The sequence below is a fragment of the Papaver somniferum genome, chromosome 11 (assembly GCF_003573695.1).
Source record: "Papaver somniferum cultivar HN1 chromosome 11, ASM357369v1, whole genome shotgun sequence".
Taxonomy (NCBI): Eukaryota; Viridiplantae; Streptophyta; class Magnoliopsida; order Ranunculales; family Papaveraceae; genus Papaver; species Papaver somniferum.
In genome coordinates this window covers 112003976-112018573 of record NC_039368.1, presented here as the reverse complement: position 1 = coordinate 112018573, position 14598 = coordinate 112003976, and positions in this window count along the sequence as shown.

Below are 14598 nucleotides of genomic sequence, written 5' to 3'. Positions count from 1 at the left end.
TAATATCCATGCATTATTAGGGATTGAGTTAGATTAGGGTTTAATGATTTGTTATTAAAGTTGTAAGAAGAGTTCATCTCTCCGTAACCTGATTTTTGTTGTTAATGAAATTTTTGGTCGCGCCTCTGTACACAGAAATTGGTTTGAATCTTTGATTCAAGAGGTGGTTTTCATCATTTCTGACCCTTCTCTGTGTTAATTTGTTGTAGGGATACAACAATTGGCATCAAAGCCGTTCTATCCACTCAAATTCCGTCCAATTTTTTTTCCAATGATTATCAAAGATGTAAATGATAAGGTGGAAGCAAACACCACTTCCATTGCTAAGTTACAGACAAATTTCACCAGCTTCTCATCAGATCTTCCTTCTAAATTTGATTTACCAATGAAGAAGTTAGATACGATACCAGAGCCAGCTGGTAATTCTCATACAGAACCTAATGGAGATCCGCAATTTTCAAATCAACATCACCGTCTTCCTAAGCTGGATTTCCCAAGATTCGACGGTGAGAATCCTAGAGTTTGGGTATAGAAAAGTGAAAGTTATTTTGATTTAAATGATATTGAAGAACACAAGAAGGTGAATATTGTTGCAATCTACCTTGAGGGTAAGGCTGAAACCTGGTTTTTTAAATTTTCAGGTCAATAGACATAGAATCACTTGGCAAGACTTAGCTACACATCTCTGTGCACGCTTTGAAAATCCTATTGAAGAAAACTTTGTTGGTAGTTTAAATAAATTAGTGCAAACTTCATCTGTGGATGACTATTATGAAGAGTTTGAGCTTCTCAAAAATTTGATGTTGAAAATGAATCCGTCTTTTAGTGAAGAATACTTTGTTATGAGTTTCCTTAGTGGATTGAAGGATGAGATAGGCAAATCGATCTATGTTTCACCAAAAACCTTAGCAGATGCCTTTTCCCTTGCTAGATTACAAGAACAGAAAATTACTCTAGCAGCAACCGCCACTAAACATTTACAAAATCGTTCAACAACTCCTGCAACTCTAACAGGCAATACTCTTATAGCAATTTTCCACCGAAACCCATTTTAACATCTCCAAAATCTGCTTCCCTCACTCCTAAATCCTTTTTCACTCTTCCACACAAACTTAATTCACCAACTCCTACAATTAAGAGACTCACACCTGAAGAAATGAATAAAAGGAGAGTTTAAGGATTATGTTATAATTGTGATGAGGTATATAAGGCAGGACATTTTTGTAAAGGCAAACAGAAGATTTTCATGCTTCAGATGGACAATACTAAATCACCAGATACCGAGGAGGAGGGAGTTTTTGAGGAGACCACTGAATCTCCAGTACAATCTGATGTTGAAATATCATCATGTGCTCTTATAGGAGCTGCTACTGGTGACACAATTAGAATTTCTGGTATTCTCCATAACCAAACTGTCTCCGTTCTGGTTCATACAGGCAGTACTACAAGCTTCATTTATAGTACTATAACAAGTTCCCTTCAATGCCATATTGAGCCCACTGATCCAATGTTAGTCACAGTTTCAAATGGAGAGAGAACAATTAGTACTGTTATTTGTCCAAAGCTTACATGGAGCATGCAGGGCCACCAATTTATGGAAAGCCTCAGGGTCTTTCCATTAGGAGGTGTTGACATTTTACATGGTGCAGATTGGCTAAGAACTTTAGGTGATGTACTTTTTAACTTCTCCAACTTATCTATTACTTTTAAGTACAAACCTAAGAAGATTACACTACTAGGTACCCATCCAAAGTCTTCATTATCAATGATGGACAGTGAAGCAGTCAATTTTTTTTTTGACAACAATTCACATGGTATTGTGGGTCATCTATATTCCATATTTACACCCACTACACCACTTTCCACACCTCCTGCAATACTTCCTCTACTTCAAGAGTTTACCGACATTTTTGCAGAACCAACCCAGCTACCACCCAAAGGAATCTTGACCACACAATTCATTACAACCCAACTCCACCGCTGTAAATCAGAGAGCCTATAAATGCCCCTATATACAAAAAGGAGTAGTATAACAACTGGTCAAACAGATGCTAGAAACTGGAATCATCCAACCCATCCATAGTCCATTTGCCTCACCAATTCTCTTAGTCAAAAAGAAAGACAACACATGGAGATTTTGTGTTGACTATAGAAAGTTAAACAACATTACAATCAAGGACAAATTTCCAATACCTATTATTAAGGAACTATTGGATGAATTGAATGGAGATACTGTCTTTACAAGAATTGATTTGAGAGCTGGATACCATCAAATTAGAGTACATGTTTCAGATATTTTCAAAACAGCTTTCAGAACCCATCAAGGCCATTATAGTCTAAAGTGATGCCATTTGGCCTCACTAATGCTCCAGCTACATTTTAGGATCTAATGAATGAGTTTGTAACAACGATTTAGATACGAAACTAGTAACGCTGGATATATCTTGAAAAATTACGCGGAATGGGCTACTCGAACGTGTCAATCGGATATCGGATAAAGAAGATATTATCAGTTTTGCATAAATGACAAATTAGTCACTTTATTTCAACTGCTTGGCTTCCCTTATCGTTTGGAAGGGTGCCTTTAGAAGTTTTAGTCGGCCTTATCCACCAGTTCGACCGAGAGGATAAACTCGCTCTCTTTCTCTTTTCTTCTTCTTTATTCTTCGTTCTTCGTTCTTCTTCTTCTTCTTCTTCTCATGTTCTTCTTCTGCGAGTTTTGAGAGAGATCAAATGGAAGTTCTGAGATCGAAAGAAGATGGAGAAGATCATACTGTATTCGATAGTGATGGTGATGGCGTTTGTTGTGATTCAGATTCAAAGGAGGAATGAGAAATCGAAGTTAAGGTTTCTGATTTAGGATAGGGTGTGACTGAGGATGATGTTGAGTCGATGAAGATAAAAGATTTAGAGGGTTGATGTTTAATTGAAGCTGTGAAGTTGTTTTGAGGGTTGAATAAAAGAATTAGGGTTTCTGTGAGTTATTGAATATATGATTGAAGGTGATTGAGGAGAAATTAAAGGAACGGTATTGAAGAAAGCAATGTACAGAAGATTTTTATGGGTTTAATTTGGGGTTTCGGTTACAGGGATGAAGATCGATTGAGAAATTGAAGGATTAGGGTTCATGTGTTCTTCTTCAAATTGAATTAGGGTTCGAAATGATTTGATAATAAATTAGAATAGCAGTTAGATGAAGTACAAAGGGGTAGTTGGTGGATTGATGATGTGAAGTTGTTTAAGGAATAAATTGAAGTTGATGAAGACTATGAGGCGTGTTTTGAAGATGAATTTGATTGGTAGATTATGCACGTGCTAATAAATTGAGGTAACTGCTTTTCTCAGTAAACCTAGTAAAGAGATTTATTTTCATTATTGAGTTTATAAGTTGTTATTGAATAAGAATTGAGATGGTGTTAGAGATATTAAGCTATAATAGGGTTAATATTAGCTGAAGCTTGATGTTAGTGGTGCTGAGATATGGCTGATAGTAATGGGTTTGAGTAATTGTGGTTAATGGTTTGAGTTTGATCTTAACTGAAATTGCAGAAGGTATATGAATTGATGAAGGTATTGCCTGAGTTGAAGTTAGTGAATGCAGATGTTTTTAAGGTTGCAGCTAGTGATATAGTTTTAGTAGAAGCTTGCTGTTGCAGGTACTGAGTTTGGTGGAGTTGGTGATGTTTTCTGTGAATATTAATGTTGGAGTTGTTGAATGTGCAAATGAGGTGAGTGACTGATATGTTTGAACTGTAAGTGGAACTGAAGTTGCAGTATGACTGAGATGTTTCTGGGAATGGTTTGTGTTTGTTTGAATTAGTGAAATGGGAAAAGGTTCAGTGAATGTTGAGTTGAATCTCTAGGGTGTTGCTTAAAGCTGCAATTGCAGGTAGGCAGAGTTGTTGTTTGTAATTGAAATTCAAAGTTGTTATGTTTTTGGTTTGAAGTTAATCGTTAAACAAAGATGAGAATGTAAGAATTAGAGTTGAAGTTTGTCTGCATAGGAGTATTAGGCCTGTTAGTCCTCCCGGTCAGTTTAGCTGACTCAATTTGCTTAGCTGACTCAGTTCATCTGACTGAGTCAAATGTGTATCAGACTTACCTGAATCAGTCTTATTGATTGAGTTGACTCAATTGACTAGACCTAGCCAGATTGTAGCTGACTCAGTGTGACCGAGTTGGACCTTAACTTTTGACTGGACGTTGACTGTTAGATGACCTCTCTGACCATACTTTGACCGCCAGTGACCGTTAGATGACCAGTTGGGCCAGATCTTGGATTAATAGACTTGTTCAGTAGACTTGGGCTTAGGGCTAGTTTTCCAATTGAACATGAATTGGACCCTTATGTTCCGAATTAGCCTTTTACTTCGTCTACAAAGTTGTAGATATTCATAAGACTTAGCTAATGAATTATAGAACCAATCTAATTGAATTAGCAAACTCTTAATTATGTGAAAAATAGAGAACGAGATACCATAAAGGGCGTAGAACCATTAGATAGTTCACTTAGTTATAACTGAAACTTGTATGAATTATGTTATGAGCCTTGTGTGAGCCTTCCGGCTGAACTCTTAGAGTGCTTGTATGATTAACAGTTAGTTATTAACAACGATCGGTTCAAAGGATGAACCAGTGGATCGTGGATCTCGAGGTAGGCGTGGCTTGTCGTCAAAATAGGTGGGAATACAATTAACTCTTTGGTAACCGTTGTTGTTTTATTTTACAAAAGTCTTTGTTTAACAAACTCATGCTTTTTTTAATTGTACATTCCATGTGTTTGTTTAATTTGTATTACGATTGTTCTGATGATTCTTTGAATCTTTCCATGGTTTGGAAAGGACTTGTAATGTTTGTTTATCATATGAATTGTTATGGAAATAAGAATTTCCACCGTGGTATATAGGATACGCTCCTTCACATTTATACCTAGAGCTTTTATGATATATTGGTCGGCAGTTTGCGAGTTCGGAATTGTCGACATCAATACATACGATTAGGTGTGGATTTGCGAGTTCAGAATTGTACAACCATATTATACATTGTTTGAAGAAGGAGTTTGTCCATGTACATGTTTATTTGTTACAATGACTTGGTCACTTTTAATGTTTGGGAAAACATGTATTGTTTTCCATGTCTTGCCACGATTTATTGAAAGTTAAATGCTATTTCTACTGGGCACCCCTTTTAGGGATGATGTGCTCACCCATTCCCACTTTCAGTTTCAGAGACAGATCAGAGTTGCGCAGCGAAAGCTTCAAGGGTTGATTTCGTTAGTTGGTTAACTTCTGTTATGTTTATTATGTTGTATATTTTATTTGTAAACCAAATGACTATTGTATATGTATCATTTGAGAGGAATCCTTGTATATATATATATATATATATATTTTTTTTTTTTCTGAGCGGGGCCAGTTTTGGATTAAGTTTTTGTAGCAGATTTCTAAATTGAATGTTTAAGTAAATAATTTAGATTCTTATTGCCTTTTTATTTAGTTAATCTCTTGGATTAGTCAGCTGCTAGCTTTGGGGGCGCTACAGAGGTATTTCAACCAGCATTGAGAAAATTTATTATGGTCTTTTTTGATGATATTTTAATCTACAGCAAAAACATGTTTGACCATTTGGAGCATTTCAAAGTTTAGTTTCTCCTTACTCAGACAACATAAACTCTTTGCTAAGTTATCTAAATGTTGTTTTGGGAAACCTCCTTGGAGTATTTAGGACACATCATCACAGTTGCAGGTGTTTGTGCTGATCCAAATAAGATTGCTTGCCGATCGCTGTCGTATGCGTCAAAAATAAATTACTTTCTCATTACTCAAAATATATAATATAGCAAGGGCAAGAAAGGATCGTTCCCACATAGAGGTTTTGGGTTGTCAATATGTTTCGATTTCCTAAATAAAACAATGGAGGTTTTCTGATTTTTATATGATTAAACTAATATAAAAGCGAAACAAGAAAGCAAAGCACGCAAATCAAGGATGTGGAAAATATTGGATAAAGGTTTTATCTTCATTTATAAATAAGTTTTGAATGTATGATTAGAATTAATATTTAATCTCGCCATCATCAAAAGCCCTAGAATACCTTATTGCAAGAATACTCCATAAATTTCCTAAGTCATCACACTTCCATGTAAAATGATGCAAGTATGAATACTACCTAGAGAATAACCCGACACCTTGCGCAAAAGTTAAGGGGTATTTTAGGAGACGGAATAATAGTTCAAATCGATCAAGTTTTGGAGCACAAAAGTTGATTATTAGTAAAACCCTGGATAATGACCAACTAAACCCAAAAAATTAACAAAAATCACATCATGAAATCAAAATCAAAGTCAGAAACACGTTACAAAAATTAGACAAAAAACCAAAATCAAAATTGGATCAGTGAATCATACTCATCTACAATAGTTGGTGAAATTGAAACTTACCGATTTGAAGATATGAGATGATTTTTGATAGTAGAATATTTTAAACTTTGATTCCACAATCGTTAATCACCATGATTGAGCTCCCAAATCTGAAAAAGAAGAGAAAATCGCTTTCAAAAAGGAAAAGAAAATCGTCGGTGTAATGTTTCCATCGACAAAAGATGAGTTCTATGCTTCTAACGAAAGAAAATCTTTTAAAAAAATTGGTTAAAAGGTAAGGGGTATTTTAGGTAAAAGACATTTTTTATTTCATTTTTCTAGGTAGAATATCCAAAATGGATAATTGAAAAATATATTTTTGGTTCTCTTCCGTTTAAGTATTATCAAATTTTGTATGACTTTCTCACCCAGGAATTGTGGTTTTAGGCCGGTTCCTATGGGCATGGCAAACTTCATACTTTGCCATTTTTGCACCCACTATGGAGCTGGATAACTGGCAAATTGAGTTGGTTAAGTGGCAAATTATCCACTTAGCTTGGTGAAGTCGAATCTCTACCGAGCGGTGGAGTCTAGACCGGGCGGCCTAGTGTTGACTGATAGGTGTCTAAATCACCTTAACATTTATCTATTATTTATGCTTTCTTTGCTAAGTTTTCTTGTAAATTATGTATCTTATGTTTGCTTTTGAGTTTTAGGTACTTTGGAGTCATTTGGAACAAAAGAAGAAGAAATGTTGCTTAAAAGGGAAAAACTGTTGGAGGCCGATTATTTCTCATTATTTGCTTTTATTTCTTCATCTCTATCTGAAAAGCATGTCGTCTTTAGTGATGCAAATATTGTCTGAAAAGCATGATAACTTAGTGATGAAAAGAAATTGAAGAGAAGAAGTGGATTTGAGAAGTAAAAGAATGGATGCTGTTGGTGGAAGAATTCGAGAGGAGAAAAGTCATTCATTTGACGCATACGACAGCGATCAAATTTGGCGCCGTTTCCGGGGAGGCAGCGGTTGTCATTTGTTTTTGGTTTCTTATTTTTGTTTTTAGTCTTTTTAGTCTTTTTATTTTTATTTTATTTTCTGGTTTTTAACCTTGTTTTGAGAACTCTTGTTTCAGGTACCAATTTCTATGGACGGAGCATATTGGAACAATGGGTACGGTTTTCAACCTCAACAATATTATGACAACTATCACCCTTATGGGGAATACAATCAAAACCAATCCTTTGGTTATGGTCAATATTTCACGTACCCTTTGAGTTATTCTCATACATACCAACCTTCTTACGGTAGGTATGTAAGTGAGCAACCACAAGGAGGGGAGACTAGTTGTACTCCTATTCATATTTATTCGAGTTTGGTAGATGAGATGCAACAATTTATGGTGGGCATGGAGTCAGTTTGTAGACAACCAAGCGTGGAACCAATTTCGTCGACCGAATGTGCTAATAGTATGTTTGGCCCAATTTCTGATCGTAGTTATGATCATTCACCCATTCAAAGGGAAGATAATTGTCCAAGCAATACTGAAGTAAGTGATTCTACTTTTTCCTTGTCTAACGAGCTTTACCAACAAATGGAACACTATTTTCAAAATTTGGATGAATCACTCCAAGAGCTTCAAAAAGGTGTTTCCATTTTAAGACAAGGCATTGAAGAATACAAAGAGGACATGCAAAATTCTGCGAAAGACCAATCTTTGGGAAGTGGTAGCCAATATTATGTCAACTATGATAGTGACGATGACTATGAAAGTACAACGCTTGAACCAATTTATGGTGACATCCCCGAGGAGTGTACAATGGAGTCTTTTTGCGATCAAGGTCAAGATGAAAAGGAATATGATGACACTAGTGCAGCTTACTCAAGCATTGATCTTAATAATGATCAAGAACCTATTCAAAAGGTAGAGCTTGAGGATGATGCAATGCGTGTTCTTAAAAAGTTCCTTATGGAGAGACTTGAATCCGCAGTAGCGTATGTGCCTTACAATAAAGAAGAGTGTGTTGAGAATGAAACCGATATGATTAATATTGTGGAAGACCCAATTGAGCTTGCAAAGGATTGTAATGATGATGTTTATGTCGATACTTTGGTTAAGGCAAAAACGGACGAAGAATGGTTGCAAGGTTTGATAGAGGACCATGATATAAAAGAGGTGAATAACTCACTTGAGTTTTTCAAGGATGAAGAGGATTCTGTAATACAAGAGATTGTGCAAGGTTTGTCTAACCCTTTGCATATTGTTTCTTCTCCTTTATCTCTTATTGGTTTGAATGTATGTGCTTCGAAAACATTGTTGAATGACTTTGTTTCTCGATATCCGCCATTGGAAACATTTGATTCTCATGCTATGCAGGTTTGTGAACGAGAAACCATGAAAGTTCATGATTTCTATGTTATTTATACACTTCCAAGTGTAGAAAAGAATAAGTGTGGGGGAAACTTCTATGGAGCGATAGCTTCACTTCTGTTTTCTCGTACTAATATTTGTGTGAAGCTAGTGTTTGCAAAACAGGTTCTATGGGAGGATCCCCAACTTTTCAGATTGTTGGTGTATGGGGAATTCGTCTTGCAAGGATATGTCGGGCTGACGACTTTAAACCAAGCGCTAAGTGGGAGGCAACCCACCGGTTTTGTATCTTTACCTTTATCTTTTTATTTATTTTTAAGTATTTTTATCTTTGTTTTTGCATATTATTTGCGCAATTTCCCACCTTGAACTTCATTTTGGATGAGTTAATTTACATTGAGGACAATGTAAAGTTTAAGTGTGGGGGAGCATTTATATGTTTTTAGAGTTTTATGCTTTTTATTAAAAAAAATGCTTTATACACTCCAAAACATAGAAATATGTGCCTTTAGGATGACACTATCAATCTAAATGGATGGAACCATCTTGGCTGCGGGAGTTGAGGAACCCATTAACTACAAGGGACATAATTATTCACGTGTTAGAAATAATATGAAAGTTGTTACCATATCTCGGAATATCACCATATCACTTTTATGTTTTTATTTTTGCAAACTTTATGTGATTTGGTCGGTCACTAACATCGAATTGTTATTGTTGCTAGGATGAAATAGTGTGATTGAGTTACTACAAAAAGAGAAAAAAAAAAGACCGACCAATTGACCAAACGGAATAAATTTGACACTTGGATAAAGCAATATGTGTGTGTTCTCCCTGTCTCCGTCGCCTAAGCAAGCGTGGAGTGCAGGATCCAAGGGAACTATCATGTAATCTGCTGACAAGAAACATGCGCTTGGATCCACAAGATCCAATCATGTTGTCGACCAAAAAAAAAAATTGGAAAAAGAAAAGAAAAAAAAAAGAAATTATTATTGTGTTGAATAAAATCGATCACTGGTTCCCTTGTATATGTCAGTGAATTGATCTAGAATTAAATTTGTCGACCACTGGTTCCCTTGTATATGCTAGCTGTGTTGATATTAGAATTCAGACCAGTAGCTCAATCCATTAGGATGCATAGGTTCATCTTGGCAGTGAACTTCAGACAGATATGGGAAACATCGATCACTTTAGTAAACATCGCAACCATCTATATCCATTTCCATCTTCTTTATCTATTCATTTGTGATTGTGGTTTGTTAGTTTCCGAGATTGTGGCTTGTTCGACTTTCTTAACAGATCTTAATTTATATATATTAATTTGGATTCATAACAAGGTACCTCCTTTTGCAACCATTTTGGATTCGTTCATAGATTTGTCACAGGTAACTGGAGTTGGAAATATAGGTTTTGTAGGTAAACCTCTTGTAAGCCTTCACGAGACTATAACTCGTCCACTAGGGACACCTAGGGGTTCAAAGGCCTGTTATTCATGCTAAGAGTAACCGTATCCTCGGAGACATGGAGTTGTTTGTATGTTTTATAATTATTTTGTTTGATCTTCTCGAGGACTAGCAAAGTCTAAGTGCGGGGGAATTTGATAGGTGTCTAAATCACCTTAACATTTATCTATTATTTATGCTTTCTTTGCTAAGTTTTCTTGTAAATTATGTATCTTAGGTTTGATTTTGAGTTTTAGGTACTTTGGAGTCATTTGGAACAAAAGAAGAAGAAATGTTGCTTAAAAGGGAAAAAGTGTTGGAGGCGGATTATTTCTCATTATTTTCTTTTATTTCTTCATCTCTATCTAAAAAGCATATCGTCTTTAGTGATGCAAATATTGTCTGAAAAGCATGATAACTTTAGTGATGAAAAGAAATTGAAGAGAAGAAGTGGATTTGAGAAGTAAAAGAATGGCTGATGTTGGTGGAAGAATTTGAGAGGAGAAAAGTCATTCATTTGACGCATACGACAACGATCATTGACCGGACGATCTAGTGTAGATCGCACATGAGTTAGTTGATTCCACGAAAAAAATAAAACCAAACATGGATGGATGGGTATGAAACTTTGATAGACACATTTATGTGTCTATTTTGATCTCTTTTATGTATTTTATTAGTACCCATTTGTTCTCATTATGGTGTTTTTATGTTTGTTTAGGTGTTTTGGGAGAAAATACCCTTGTATGGAAATAGTTGCTCAAAAAGTGATGATTTACACCCCGGATAAAGTACTAAAGGCACCCCAAAATTTCCCGGAAACGTCCCGGAGGAAACCAGAAAAATTACTATTTCAACCCAAGAATTACTATTTCAGCCCAAATTACTAAGGGGACACCAAGACATGATAGGGGGACACCCCTCTTCTTCATTTGAATATCGATTTTGGCGGGGAAAATGTTCACAACACAAGAGAATTTTCGATCGAAGAAATGAAGTAGTGTTAGGTCGATTCAATGGCTGAATTTTGGTATAGAGATGTGATATAGGTTGAGGAACACAGTATGTGTGACGGAATCGGTCAATTTTGGCTAAAATTCCTGGTTCGATTCACCAAACCAAAACAGAGCAACACGCACTGTAAGCGAGCTCAAGTGTGTTTCTGCTGTGCATGGAGTGATGTGGAGGTGCGGGAAAGCTTCTGAGGCATGAAGAAACTAATTTAGAGCGTTTTGGGAACGAGTTAACGTGTGGAAATTCTATAAATGGTAAGTATTCTCATTTTTGGGCAGCAAAAAAATAATCGAATTAAAGAGAAAATATACGCAATCAATGGTCGGATTTCTTGCTCCAAAACACTATAAATACAAGTATCGGTCATTGGGAAGAGGCCGTCGAGAGTTGGGAGAGAGTTAGAGATGTAAAAATCAAAGAACCAGACGCTGTGAAGAAGTTCCTGCTGCTGCTGGAACTGAAGAACACGAAGAACATTGGACGAGGCAGGAAAGTCGTTAAAAACTGTCGCTTTATTGCGACACTTTTCCACTCCTTTCCGCGACTGAGTCGTTGTACCAACAACACTATATCTGTGTCGTTGATTCTGGACGCCTTCTGTGGGTCGCAGAATCCTGTTTTATACTATTTACTTATCTTTCTCTTCATTGTAAAACACTTTTGAGCATCAATGAAATTCTTTGAGAGGTTTTCCAATATGATGAGCGACTAATTCCCTCGTAACCAAGGCAATGGAGGAAGCTATTCATGCAACATAAATGGGTAACTATTTCATTTAATTATATAATTCACCTAATCGCTGCTTTTACAGAGTTTTAAATTATTTGAATGATTGCCTTAATTATTTGTTATTCAGTTTGATAGGTTATACTTGGTTAAATCTCTTGATAATCTATGCTTAAAGTTTACAAATAAAATTTGAGAATTTGTATGATTGATAGTGAATTAAAGATAAAAGAGGACTTAAGAATAGAATAGAGTTTTGAAATATTTATCAATCAATTTTGCGTAATAGTGGAATCTAGTATCTTGGTTACCTCTCGCACCCATTGTTAATATTTTTGTATATATATTTTTAAATCTAAAAATCCATTATCTTTACAAGTCCGAGCAACGAACTTTTACTACCACTTTCAAAACTACAACAAAATGGCGCCGGCGACGCAGACTTGTATATAGATTGATTTATTTTTTTTTAGGTTTATTTTTTTTTATAGAATTGTTTGTTCCTTTTTACGTTTCTTTTTGTATTTATTTTGCAGGTTCAAAGTGAAAACTAAGGACTTGGAGAGGAAAAATCTTAAAGCGAAAAGAGAAGAAAAAAAAGGACAATTTTAGGATTTAATTTTTAATTTGTAATTTTTTTAGAGTGTGTGAGGAAAACTGTATTATTTATTTATTTATTTTGGACTTTGGACTTTAAACAATTGGACTTTGTTTTTTTTAACCCTACGGAAGGGTATTATTATTAAAAAAAAAATTATTATATAAACTGTGTGCAGGGAAGGACGATGATTACTATATCGTCTCGGCCCCTCGGGTTCGCACACGACATAGGAGTCGTGGCCCGAGTCGACGACAACGGTTCATCGCCCGTCTGGTACGGGAGGTAAGTCCAATCGAAACACCCGCGAATCTCCTGCAAGCGGGTTACTGTCTGCCTTAAGGTGATAATTGTTTGAGGACGAACCAGACTGTCTTTATTTTCCTAGTAAAGGGCAAGGCCTGGCCTAAACAAGATAAGGGTTCGAATTTCATCACCGCTCCCTTCTTGCCGCCTTAGGAAAACGAAACCTAACGCGAACCCAAGCTTTAAAATTTGGAATAGAACGAGACCGATAAGGTAACGAGCTTAATAGGAAACTCGTTCGAAAAATATTGGTTGCTCTTTAAGCACACTTCAAAGTTCATGATGGTTTCTGTGAGTTGAATGCGTGACTGCGCCGCCTTGTGATAGCGGTGAGGCCTTGGGTATCAAAGCTCCACTGAGCTTCCCTCGCCTCAATTCAACTTACTTTGACTCAGATTGATTCCAGAGGGGTTTGCTCAAATTGCAACGAATTCCCTTTCGAAAGATAGAAGCTGGTTTAGAAACAATTTAAGTGGATCCATCATGCTTTTTGTTTGCTAGAAATATTTAGGTTTGTTTTGGTGGAGTCGAGTCGGCCTTGTTTGTGATTGTGTAGAATTCCCTTGCAATTAAGAATGTCGAACTGGTATGATAGAAGCCAATACAATGAGTATCGACCTGAATTTGAATATGGACATCATCAGTTTTATGACCATGGTGGGAATAGTAGTTGGGAACGCCAACCTTTTCAAGGTTATGGTTCATATCATAGTGAGCCCAATTACTATCCACACACGAATTGGTCTTACGATCAAGAAAATCAGGAATATTATAGTACTAGTCATGCGTTTTTGGAAAATTACTTAAAAACTAGTCCTGATTATGACATTTCTAAACCTGTTCAATCTCTAGAAGAAACCTACCAACAAATTCGAAGGGAGTATGAACGTGCAGTTAGTTCAAGAGAAGAGAGTACACAACGATCTAAGATATTCAATGAGACTTGTGAACGTATAAGTGTTACGCTCAGTGAAATTCAAGCACGTTTAGAGGCATAAAATGAACAATTAGCTAATGCTGCTCGAAATAATCTAAATTTCCAAAATAGTGTTTCCAATTCTACCCTTGATATCAATAGTGAATATTTTCCCAATCTAGAGGACGAGGTTAGAATAAAAGACACTACTTATTTAGATAAGGTTCAATCATCTTTGTACTATTATGATGATGAGGATAGTAGTAATGAAGAATCTGAAATATGTAGGCATAGTGATCAGGAATCTATTAATCCAATTGAGCTTTATAATGATTATATTATTTCTAGTTCAAATCCAAATAATTTTTATGATTATTCACCTATTCAAAAGGACGAGGATTTGATTAGGGATACCACCGTTTTAGACGATGTAATTTTTCCTTTTGATTACGGAGCCGATAGTGGTTTAGAGGAACGGGTTCATTTCGAAAATACTGTTTTAGAGTCTAGCGACTTAGAAACAATAGTCTTGGAAGAAGAAGATAGACCCGTAGAGATGAGTAAAGATGCACTACCTGATAATAAATTAGAAGAATCAGTTGACCATTTTCAAGAATCTAATGATCCAGAAATTAGGGAGATTGTTACTAGTCTATCTAGAGACACTAAAAACTCTAAGTTTGGGGGTGATTATCACCTTCATAGTGCCTTACCTTTAACTCTCAGAAAGTCCCTTCACTTAGGACTTGATATCTCTGCCTCGACAGTTTTACAAGATTACCTTCATACTCGTTTTCCCGAACCTAATGATATCCAGGAAGAAGTTCAGTCGTTAGAAACCCATCCTCTGGTTGATGTGGTTTTCCCAG